This window comes from Microtus ochrogaster, unplaced genomic scaffold (genome assembly GCF_000317375.1).
Source record: "Microtus ochrogaster isolate Prairie Vole_2 unplaced genomic scaffold, MicOch1.0 UNK93, whole genome shotgun sequence".
NCBI classification, from domain to species: Eukaryota; Metazoa; Chordata; class Mammalia; order Rodentia; family Cricetidae; genus Microtus; species Microtus ochrogaster.
In genome coordinates, this window is record NW_004949191.1 from 1 (window position 1) to 11,551 (window position 11,551).

At 39.6% G+C, this 11,551-nt stretch overlaps 1 pseudogene; it reads right to left on the reverse strand.

Annotated features, from left to right (window-relative positions):
• Positions 1-6,785: 6,785 nt before the first annotated feature.
• Positions 6,786-9,797, reverse strand: LOC101979183 (annotated as a pseudogene).
• Positions 9,798-11,551: the final 1,754 nt, after the last annotated feature.

The window sequence follows — 11,551 nt, forward strand, 5'->3', positions numbered from 1 at the left end:
ACATGGAAATTAAACAATGCTCACCTGAATCATCAATGGGTCAAGGAAGAAATAAAGGGGAAAATTAAAGACTTCCTAAAATTCAATGAAAATGGCCACACAACATACGCTAATGTGGGACACAATGAAAGCAGTGTTAAGAGGAAAGTTCATAACAATTCCTACATATAGAAGCTGGAAAAATCCCACACTGGTGAATTAACAGAACATTTGAAAACTTTAGAACAAAAAGAAGCAAATGCACCTAAGAGAACTAGACTGAAGGAAATAAAGTGAAAGCTGAAGTCAACAAATACTAACAAAGAAAACAATACAAAGAATCAGTGAGACAAAGAGTTGGTTCTTCAAGAAAATCAATAAAATAGACAAATCTTTATCCAAATTAACAAAAAGGGAGAGAATATCCAAATTAAAAAAATAAAAAATGAAAATAGGGACATAACAACAGAAACAGAAAAAATACAGCGGATCATCGGGTCATATTTTGAAAACCTGTGCTCCACAAAATTGGATATCTTAAAGGAAATGAACAACTTTCTGGATATATATCACTTACCAAAATTAAATCAAGACCAGATAAGCAAATTAAACTAAACTGCTGAAGAAATAGTAATAGTCATCAAAAGGCTACCAACCTAAAAAAGCCCGGGACTGGATGGTTTCAGTTCAGAATTATATAAGACTTTTAAAGAAGAACTAATACCAATACTCCTCAAATTATTCCACACAATAGACACAGAGGGAACATTGCCAAACTCTTTTTATGTAGCTACAATTACCCTGATACCCAAACCACAGAAAGACATTACTAAGAAAGAGAATTACAGACCAAACTCACTCGTGGATATTGATGCAAAAATAGTAAATAAAATACTGGCAAATAAATTCCAAGAACACATCAGAACCATCATCTAACATGATCAAGTTGGATTCAGCCCACAGATGCAGGGGTGGTTCAACATACTAAAATCTGTCAATGTAATCCACCATATAAACAAGGTGAAAAATAAAAACCACATGATCATCTCATTAGATTCGAAAAACAGCATTTGACAAAATACAGCATCCCTTCATAATAAATGTCTTGGAGAGAGCAGTGATACAAGGAACATACCTAAACATAATTAAGGCAATATACAGCAAGCCAACAGCTAACATCAAACTAAATGGAAAGAAACTCCCAATGATTCCACTGAAATCAGGAACAAGACAATGTTGTCCACTCTCTCCATATCTATTCATTTTTTTCTTTCTTTCTTTTTTTTGGTTTTTTTTCGAGACAGGGTTTCTCTGTGGTTTTGGAGCCTGTCCTGGAACTAGCTCTTGTAGACCAGGCTGGTCTCGAACTCACAGAGATCCGCTCTCCATATCTATTCAATATAGTTCTTAAGGTCCTATCTAGAGCAATAAGACATCAAGAGGAGATCAAGGGAATACAAATTGGAAAAGAAAAAGTCAAACTCTCATTGTTTGCTGATGATATGATGATAGTTTGCATAAGTGATCCTAAAAGTAATACCAAGGAACTTATAACTCATAAACACTTTCAGCAATGTAGCAGGATACAAGATTAACTCAAAAAATTAGTAGCCCTCCTGTACTCAGATGACAAAAGGGCTGGGGAAAAAATCAGAGAATCAACACCACTCACAATAGCCACAAATAGCATAAAATATCTTAGAGAAACTCTAACCAAACAACTGGAAGACTTGTATGACAAGAACTTTAAATCTTTGAAGAAAGAAACAAAAGAAAACACTAGAAAGTGGAAAGATCTCCAATATTCTTGGGTAGGCAGAATTAACATCATAAAAATGGCAATCTCACCAAAAGTAATCTACAGATTCAATGCAATGCCCATCAAAATCCCAGCAAAATTCTTCACAGACCTTGAAAGAAAGGTACTTAACTTCATATGAAAAAAGCAAAAAAAAAAAAAAAAACCATAGCTAAAATAAACCTGTACAATAAAAGTACATCTGGAGGTATCACAATCCCTGACTTCAAACTCTACTACAGAGCTACAGTACTGAAAACAGCCTGTTGTTGGCATAAGAACAGACAGGAGGACCAATGGAACTGAACAGAAAACCCAAGTATCAATCCACACATCTTCATACACCTAATTTTTGACCAAAAAAAAGAAAAAACCCAAAACTATCAAATGGAAGAGAAAAGGCATATTTAACAAGTGGTGCTGGCATAACTAGATTTCAACATACAGAAGAATGAAAATAGAACCATATCTCTCACCATGCACAAAACTCAAGACCAAAGGGATCAAAGACCTCAACATAAATCCAGCCACACTGAACCTTATAGAAGAGAAAGTGGGAAATACATTGAATGCACTGGCACAGGAGTCCCCTCCCTAAATATAACCCCAGCAGCACAGACACTGAGAGAAACAATTAATAAATGGGGCCTCCTGAAACTGAAAGGTTTCTGTAAAGAAAGGACATGGTTAACAAGACAAAATGACAGCCTACAGAATGGGAAAAGATCTTCACAAACCCCACATCAGACAGAGGTATGATCTCCAAAACATACAAAGATCTCAAGACATGGGACACGAAAAGATCACATAATCCAATAAATAAAATGGAGTACATGCCTAAAGAGGAAACTCTCAACAGAAGGATCTAAAATGGCTGAAAGACACTTAAGGAAATGTGTCATCAGCAAAATGCAAATCAAAACAAATCTGAGATTCCATCTTACACCTGTAAGAATGGCCCAAATCAAAAACACTGATGACAATTTATGCTGGAAATGTTGTGGGGCAAAAGGAACACTCCTGCATTGCTGGTGAAAACACAAGCTGGTACAACCCCTTTGGATGTCAGTGTGGCAATTTCTCAGAAAATTAGGAAACAACCTGTCTCAAGACCCAGCAATACCACATTTGGGTATATATCCAAAGGATGTTCAATCGTACCACAAGGACATGTGCTCAACTATGTTTATAGCAGCTTTCTTTGTCATTTAGAAACAACCTAAATGCACCTTGACTGAAGAATGGATAAGGAAAAAGTGGTACATTTACACAATGAAGTACTACATAGCAGAAAAAAATAATGAAATCTTGAATTTTGCAGGAAAATGGATGGAGCTAGAAAACATTACTTTGAGTGAGGTAACTTAGATACAGAAAGACAATTATCACATGTACTCACTCATAGTTGGTTTTTAAACATAAAGAAAAGAACACCAGTCTACAATCTACAATCCCAGAGAACTTAGACAACAATGCGGACTCTAAGAGAGACTTACATAGATCTAATCTACATGGGAAGTAGAAAAAAAAAAGATCTCCTGAGTTAATTGGAAGCATGGGTATCTTGGGGGAGGGTAGAAGGGAGGAGGGTTGGGGCAGGGAGTGGAGCAAAGTAAAATGTAGAGCTTAATAAAATAAAAGTCTTTAAAATATTTGTTTTCTTTCAAATTATACACTGCTGCATTATGGAAATCAATGTAAACACAAGAAGAAATATAAGATAATATTTTCTAAGGAAACATCTCATAAACAATTATTTTTCACATTTAGTGAGAAAACAGGAGGGAGAGAGACAGAAACAGAAAGAGACATGCAGAAAGAATCACAGAGAGACAGAGACAGAGGTAGAAACAGTCAGAAAGGGAGACAGAGAGAACTGTTAAACTTTACAATAACAAAAATAAAAACATGAATTTAATATGAAAGAACGTTTAAGACTATCTCACAGAAGATAGAGATGGTAAGAAAGCATTTTATGTATGGAACATCCAACATAAAATGTCATTAGGGATATGAAAACTGAAGTTAAATTGTATCACTTCTCTACTGATTAGAATGGTCAATGCCAGGGAACATCCCTCCCCCAAAAAAATTGATAAGAATTTGGAGAACCAAGAACTCTCATTTATTCCTAGTGGGAAGTAAAATTATACAGCACTTTATTAAGATTTTTCAAGGTATATCTGGGTGCTTGATGTGAGAAAAAATAAAAATAAATATACTATATAAAAAGAAAAATATCATAAATTAAAAAATATTGATGGGAGAGGGGTTTGCCTAAGACATCCCATGTAAGAAAGAATGTTCCAGTATCTCTTACTATCTATACATTGTCCAGTTGTGAGTCTCTGTATTAATTCCTCTATACTGTAGGGATAAGTTCCTCTGATGATGGCTAAGTAAGATAATGATCTATATTGAATATGATTACAAGTAGAGGTACTGCCACATTTCTTTATCAGAACATTATGATGTCATTTTCAACTGTTTTGTTGACCTATCTAGTCTCAGGTTCATGGTCACCCAAGTAGTCTCAGCATGGATTCAGTTTCATGGTGTAAGCCTTAAATCCAATAATATTCAAATTATGGTTAGTTACTCCTACAACTTTAGTGCCACTATTGTAATTAACATGCTAGGAAATCACATCATCATACTGTATAGAAAGGTTTAAAGCAGGATTGGTGTTTTTCTTTATCTTTTGGTAGCATTCATACATCCTTCCAACTTGGGAACAGTATTCAGTGGGAATAAAACCTCTAGTCATGCACCAACTTGGCTTTTATGTGCTTAAAGAAATATATTAATTTTGTTTTCAGCAACATGGCATTATTATCAGGTTTTGGAAAGCAACCAATATTCTTGGCAAAAGCCAAGTTTCCTGAGGTCATGTTGCCCAACAAATCAAATAAATAACATTCTCTGCACTAGAGGTTTCACTTTCTGTTGAGAGAAATCTACTTGGTGATTATCTACTCCACTATTTGATGATTATGTTTAACTGCCATTCATGTGTATTTTTTTTCAGAAGCTTCTTAAAAAGATTGTAAAAGACAGTGTGGCTGGACAACACCAAGGAAATTATGGTTTTTAATCACACCAGGACTGCTACACATATGAACTCCCAGAGACTGTGTCCGCAGGCACATGGCAAGCACAGTTCCAAGCAAGGTGGAGTTCTAGTGCTGAGAGAGAGAGGCTTTCTCCAGCTTACAACTACTCACAAGGGAAAGATCAGTTTCTACAATGGAGTCATACTTGGCATAAAAACCAAATTTGAGGGAAGGCATTATATGTCCAAAACAAAACAAATTCAGTGTTATTCTTGAAGATGTTTCTTAATGTTATGATTCTCTTGACTGTATATTATGGTTTCTGATTATGTGTTCTCTCTCTCTCTCCCCCTTTAATTTTGGTTTCAAACTTCTAAAATGTACTGTACTCAATTCTCAAGTAGAATGAAGGGAGAGGAGGGGAGAGCTGGGAAGGGGAAGTAGGGAGGCATCTGAAAGAAAAGCAGCCTGGCAGTTCAGCTGTTTGCAACCTCATAGAACATCCTCCAGTTACATGGCAGAAGAAGGGGGAAGGTTGAAAAGAAATGGCAAGAAAGAAGAAAATAACTTAATGACACACAGACAGAAAAGAGAAGGAAATATGACATGAGCTGGTGATTCATGAAGGCAGAGGAGAAGGAAAGGAGGGTAACCATTTTACCTATTTTTTTAATTTTTTTATTGCTTTATAAATGAAACAATTCAAAATTTCCACTTTCTCCCCACCTCCCATTTCCTTCCCACTCCCCTACTCACCCTCCATCCACCTCCTCCTAAGAGAGGGCAGGGTACCCTGCCCTGTGGGAAGTTCAAGGCCCTCCCCCCTCCATCCAAGCTTAGGAAGGTGTGCATCCAAAGAGACTAGGATCCCAAAAAGCCAGTACATGCAGTTGAGACAAATCCCAGTGCCATTATTATTGACTACTCAGTCGTCTCCAATTGTCAGCCACATTCAGAGAGTCCAGTTTGATCACATGCTCGTTCAGTTCCAGTCCAGCTGCCTTTAGTGAGCTCCCATTAGATCAGGCACACTGTCTTAGTGGATGGACCAACCCCTCGCTGTCCTGACTTCCTTGCTTATATTCTCCCTCCTTCTACTCTTCAACCGGATCTTGGTAGCTCAGTTCAGTGCTCTAATGTGGGTCTCTGTCTCTATCTCCATCTGTCACCAGACAAAGGTTCTATGGTGATATTAAAGATAGTCATCAGCAGGGATGGAGAAAGAAAAGGAGGGAGGGAAGGGAAAAATCAGAAGAAACATTGGGGCAGAGGAAGGAAGGGACATGGAGGCAACTTAATACAACTTGAATAAAACGAGGCAGCCCTGCTGGAATGGTCACATGAAGGCCCTGGAGTCCTGAGTGCAGTGTGGCACTGGTCTGGCTGTGTTGATGGTGCTGGCTGTTTTTTTCTGGTGTGAGGAGTTGAAGGTGGGGCATAGTCTTTAAGTAGCTCCCCTCCTCACCATAAACTCTGAGGCCCCAATGGCTGGGCAACAAGAGTCTATGAAGAGGCAGTCCATGCAATAGGTGTGGCTGGCTGGCGTTCTGCTGCAGGTGGGTGAGGCTTGACAGCTTGTCTTCTTTCTGTTGAACCCCCCTCCCAACCTGGGATGGGACACCACGCAGGGTCAGTTGCTGGAGTATGAGCTCAAAAGAGAGAGAAAAAAATACTGAGACAGTGTTAGTGGAGGTGAGAGGTGGACAAGAACCTGCATCCCCCACCCCGCCCTCCTCTACTATACTCCCAATTATCCCCTTTGAGAAAAATATATAAGAAAATTAAAAAAAAAATCTCTGTATATATCCCTGGTAGAAAACGGGGGTAGGGATGCTGACTCTTCCTGTGCCTACTCTCCACAAATTAATTTATAACCCACATCCATGGCTCAAAAACAAAATCTGCAAAGGTGGCAATGGGGCACAGCCCTAAGCCCACTCATACTCTATGGATGCTTAGAAGGGTGACAACTGCACCAGGCTGAGGCGGCTGTCCACACTGGAGTTATCTGGGCCCGTGTAGGACAGGACCAAGGGCTCTAGGAAGGCCCAGCAAGCAGCCTTACCTTCGAAGGCCAGATTGGCCTCAGGTAGAAGACAGGCAGCACAGGGCAGAATGTTTTAATGACGGCCTTGAGGGCAGCCATGTGCTCCCAATTTGCAAACAACTTGTCCACAAGGTAGCCAGATAAACAATGTCCATGGCAATAAAAACGGAACAAAACTGTAGTAGTTGTCCAGAGCCCAGGCTGACCTCAGTTCCAATGAGTGGAACACACAGCGGTCTGCTTTCAACTCTCTTGTGAAGTATGCCAACTCTGTACTGATGTCCCCAGGGTTCTTGGTGAAGATGTAATAGAGGATTTGGTGTACAGTAAAGCACATTGCCTGTCAAATTTTCTGTGTACAGCGACTTGAGTTGCATCTGACATTGGTTGAATTCTTCATGCTCACCCTTCTCCAAGCCAAAGCGGGCATGTGTCTCACAGACCTCCACAGTGAACTCTGTGTGGATTGCTTGCACCATCAGGTCCTGTTGAATGGACTTCATCTGTTCACAGGTGAAGGCATAGTCCTGCTTCTCCTTCCAGTGGGACTTGACTATGCACAGAAAGAGACTTCTTCAAAACAGCCACAGGTCGCATAGTTGATGGGTCTGGAGCACAGTTCTTCTGTAGATAGTGCTTTGTGATGTCAGGACACGTGCCCAAAATCTGTAGCTTCTGTCAGTCAGGGTCAGCTCCACTGCTTTCCAGATTGCTCAACTATAGCAACAAAGCTTTAAGGCACAGGCAGCTTGAGTATCCATGCTGGAAGCAGGGTCTCCTCTTTTGCTCCTTAAGCACACACTCTGGGTCCTCACACTTGAGTGCTGCTATCTTGTTGAGAATGCATTTGGTTGGAGCCAGGTTGTCTTCTTTCCTCCCTGTGCTCTGCCTCAGCCCCAATCCATGTGGACCCCATGACCACCCCGACTCTTGGAATGTGGGTTCCTTTAACAGGAGGAGCAGGCTGCTTGTCTTCCCTACCACCCTGCTAGCTTACACCCAGAATAATCACACAGAAATTGTATTCATTTAAACACTGTCAGGCCCATTAGCTCTAGACTCTTATTGGCTAACTCTCACATCTTGATTAACACATTTCTAATTATCTTTATGTCACCATAAGGTTGTGGCTTACTGGGAAATATTCAGCGTGTCTGACCTGGCAACTCCATGGCAACTCTCTCTCTGCCCTTCTTCCCAGCATTCAGTTCTGTGTACTCCACCTACCTAAGTGCTGCCCAATTAAAAGGCCAAGGCAGTTTCTTCATTCAACCAATGAAAGCAACACATATACAGTAGAAGCTCCTACACTACTGCCTAGCCCATTAGTTCTAACTTTTTACTGGTTAATTCTTCTTATTTTAACCCATTTCTAATAATCTGTGTATTGTCACATGACTGTTGCTTACCAGCAAGATTCTAACCAGTGTCATTCTCAGGCAGGAGATCCATGCATCTACCACTCTGCCCTTCTTCCCAGCATTCAGTTCTGTCTATTCCACCTACATAAGTTCTGCCCTATCAACTAGGCCAAGGCAGTTTCTTTATTCATTACCCAGTGAAAGCAACACACAAACAGAAGGAACTCCTACACCAGGTTCCTATGGCCTACAGGGTGACACTCATTCCCTGAATAACAGCTGTCAGAGTCTGAGTGGTAGTCACTTCCCTGGATGTGATGGGTAGGAGAGCTGGATGGAGAGCATAAATGCAAATCTGTGCTGGAGGAAAAGTTGTCCTTCATGAAGATGTTGCAGTTGCCAAACGTGGTGAAGCTGCTACCCCGGGCTTAGCCAGCAACCCTAGTCCCAGGTGTCCCTTGTTGGGATTGGGCACCCCCACCCCTTGTCACCAAGCCTGGCCCCCTGGGAGGGTGAGGGCTACTAGGAGCCTCCCACCCTTTCTTTTTGTGACTTTCAGCCACAGGCTCCCTGGTTAGAGCCATCCTGGAGCTGGGCCTGTAGAATCTCCTTGAGCAGCTTCTCTGTCTGGCCCTTGTCCTCTTATGACTTGCAGGCAATGAAGCACTGCTCAACATATTCTTTCACATTCTTCACATTCTGTGGCCAATCATCTGGCTTCCCAGACAGATTTTCCTGCCCAGATGGCCCACTATGGTTCCTGGCTTTCTCCAAGCTGGGCTGGAAACCAAAGCTACTGTGTTGACCCTCTGTATCAGAGCTGAAAGTGACAACAAAGACCACTTCTGGTTGTTGAACTTGAGACCTCCAGTACCAGGGGCTGGTTTCATGTGGGTTCACAGCTGTTGACCCTTCTTGGGCTTGGCAGGCTTACTGTAGTTATGTGGCTTGTAGGTCTGCTCTGTAGGTTCCTCTGCCTGACTATGTGCTGAGTGGTGGGGGCTATTCCAGGCTGAGGGCCATTGCTTAGACCATGTGTCCCATGCTGAGGGTTTAAGGGCTGAGCTACATACAGGTAGATGCTGAGTGGAAGCCTGGTAGGCCATAAACTCATCCGTACCAGGGACTGGAGGCTTGTTCAGAGTCCCTTGGTGCTGGAGATCCCATGGCTGCTAGGCTGTAGTTGAGCCACAGGAGTTGTCCATCCAATACTGGGAGAGGGAGCTGTAGCTCTGGAACATGCCCATGGGGTAGTAGTAGCTCTAAGGATAAGAATGATTGTTTTACTGATACCATTGGTAATATTGTTGTTGCTGCTGCAAAGCTGAGGCTTCTGCCTGACAGATATATTGTGGACTGGCCACAGGCCCACTACTAATGGCTTTTAAGCCATTGGCAGCCCCTGCTTTGATGATGCTGGCCAGGACCTGGTTGGCCTCCTCCCACTCTGGGTTCTTCTGCATACGAGTCTCCATGCCATTCACTCTGCTGGTTCCAGCCATCATGCCATACAGAGAAGACCAGTCTACGCTGCACTGATCATCCATGTTAGGCACCATCTGGACCATAAGGTGTAGGGAATAGACATCAGGAGACAAACAGTTTTTCACTGTCAGGACCCCTTGCTCCCCACATTAGTTACTGGTGGACCAAGATGGTTACTACAAGACAACCACAATAGTTTTTGGTCACTGGCTGGCTCTCTTCTGTCTACAAGAATGTGAACTATCATGTTTATAGCAGGGTTATTCATAATTCTTTAAACTTAAATTTCTACAAGATGACGTTCAGTGGGGTAATTAACAAATAAAATGAGGTAAATCCTAGTAAAATTTCATTTAATATGAAAATAAATGAACTATCATATGGGATAATCTTATATTTACATTGTTCCAATATGAAAAATTTATGTGCTACATAATTCTAAATATACAAGATTCATAAGGGAGCAAGGTTCTGGAAATATTTTTTAAAAATATTGGCTTGTAGAAGTTGGGAACAAGAAGAAAAATAAAGATTTTTCTAAAACAACTAAACTCTTTTGGATGATGCCACAATATTATCATTATATGCCATTTCACATCTGAAGTATGTAACCAAAAAGAAAAAAAGCACAATGTATATTAAGAGCTTGAAATACTGCCTATATGACCATACATTTCTGTAAACTGAAACAAAATTACCAGTCTAGTAGAGTTAGTAATATTTGTGTAGTTTAGTACTTATGTAATTAGTGATATTTGCCTGTGTTTAGGCACAGGGTCTAAAAGAATTTTACTTTCAGCTCAATTTACATTTGAAATTTAAGCTCTTCTAAAAAAAATAAAGACTATTCATTGAAAACACATGGAATATATTAAAGGTGAATTCTCTGATGACTTTTAAAATGTCATGGGATTATGAAAGAAAATAATTCATATAGGCATTAGGTGAGTGGATCAAAGCATAAGCAAGTAAGAGAGATAGTTTCTACCACCAGAGCATTGTTCCTAAATCCTAGTTCATTCATTTTCTGGCAGAGTAAGTTTGAAAGAAATGATTATCTTTTATACCTCAATATTTTATATATTTATACTGAGGATAATAAAATAGTATTTGTTGATTGGATTCATTTAATCTATTTAAAAATCTCAGACTTAAATTTCATATATATTATAATCATTCAAACCTATTATCATTTATATATGAGTTCAAGTTTTCAATTAAATTGTGAAAATATATTAAAAACTGTGACAAATGCAGAATTTATTAAGAAAATATTCTTAAAACTATGGCTGCTTATGCTAACTGTATTTATACTTGATTATAAATTCATAATCTATCTGTTCTCTCAACTTTTACCCAGACATGTGTTTTTGTTAATTCCAATTGAATCTTTACTGTGGCAAAATCATTTGCCAAAGTGAAGTTAATCTTTTATTCATGTATTTAGATATGATAACAATATGCAATATTTGTATTATATTCCTCTTATATATAATGGTACTTAAGTTTTACCAGAAAAGAATCTTATTATTATAATTATTATAAAAGTGATTTTGGTGAGATAAAAACAATAAACTTGCAAATTCATGCTAAATAACTGGAACATTAAAAATCAAAATTTACTTGAAATATCATTGTGTGTGTGTGTGCACATATGTGTGAGGGAGAGAGAGAGAGAGAGAGAGAGAGAGAGAGAGAGAACGAGAGAGAGAGAGAGAGAGAGAGAACTGGCAAGAGTGCCCTGTGTGTGAGTGCATTGTATGCAAACAAAGGAGAAAACATAAAAATTCAGAGTAAAGGTATATGTAGACTAGACATATAATCAAAC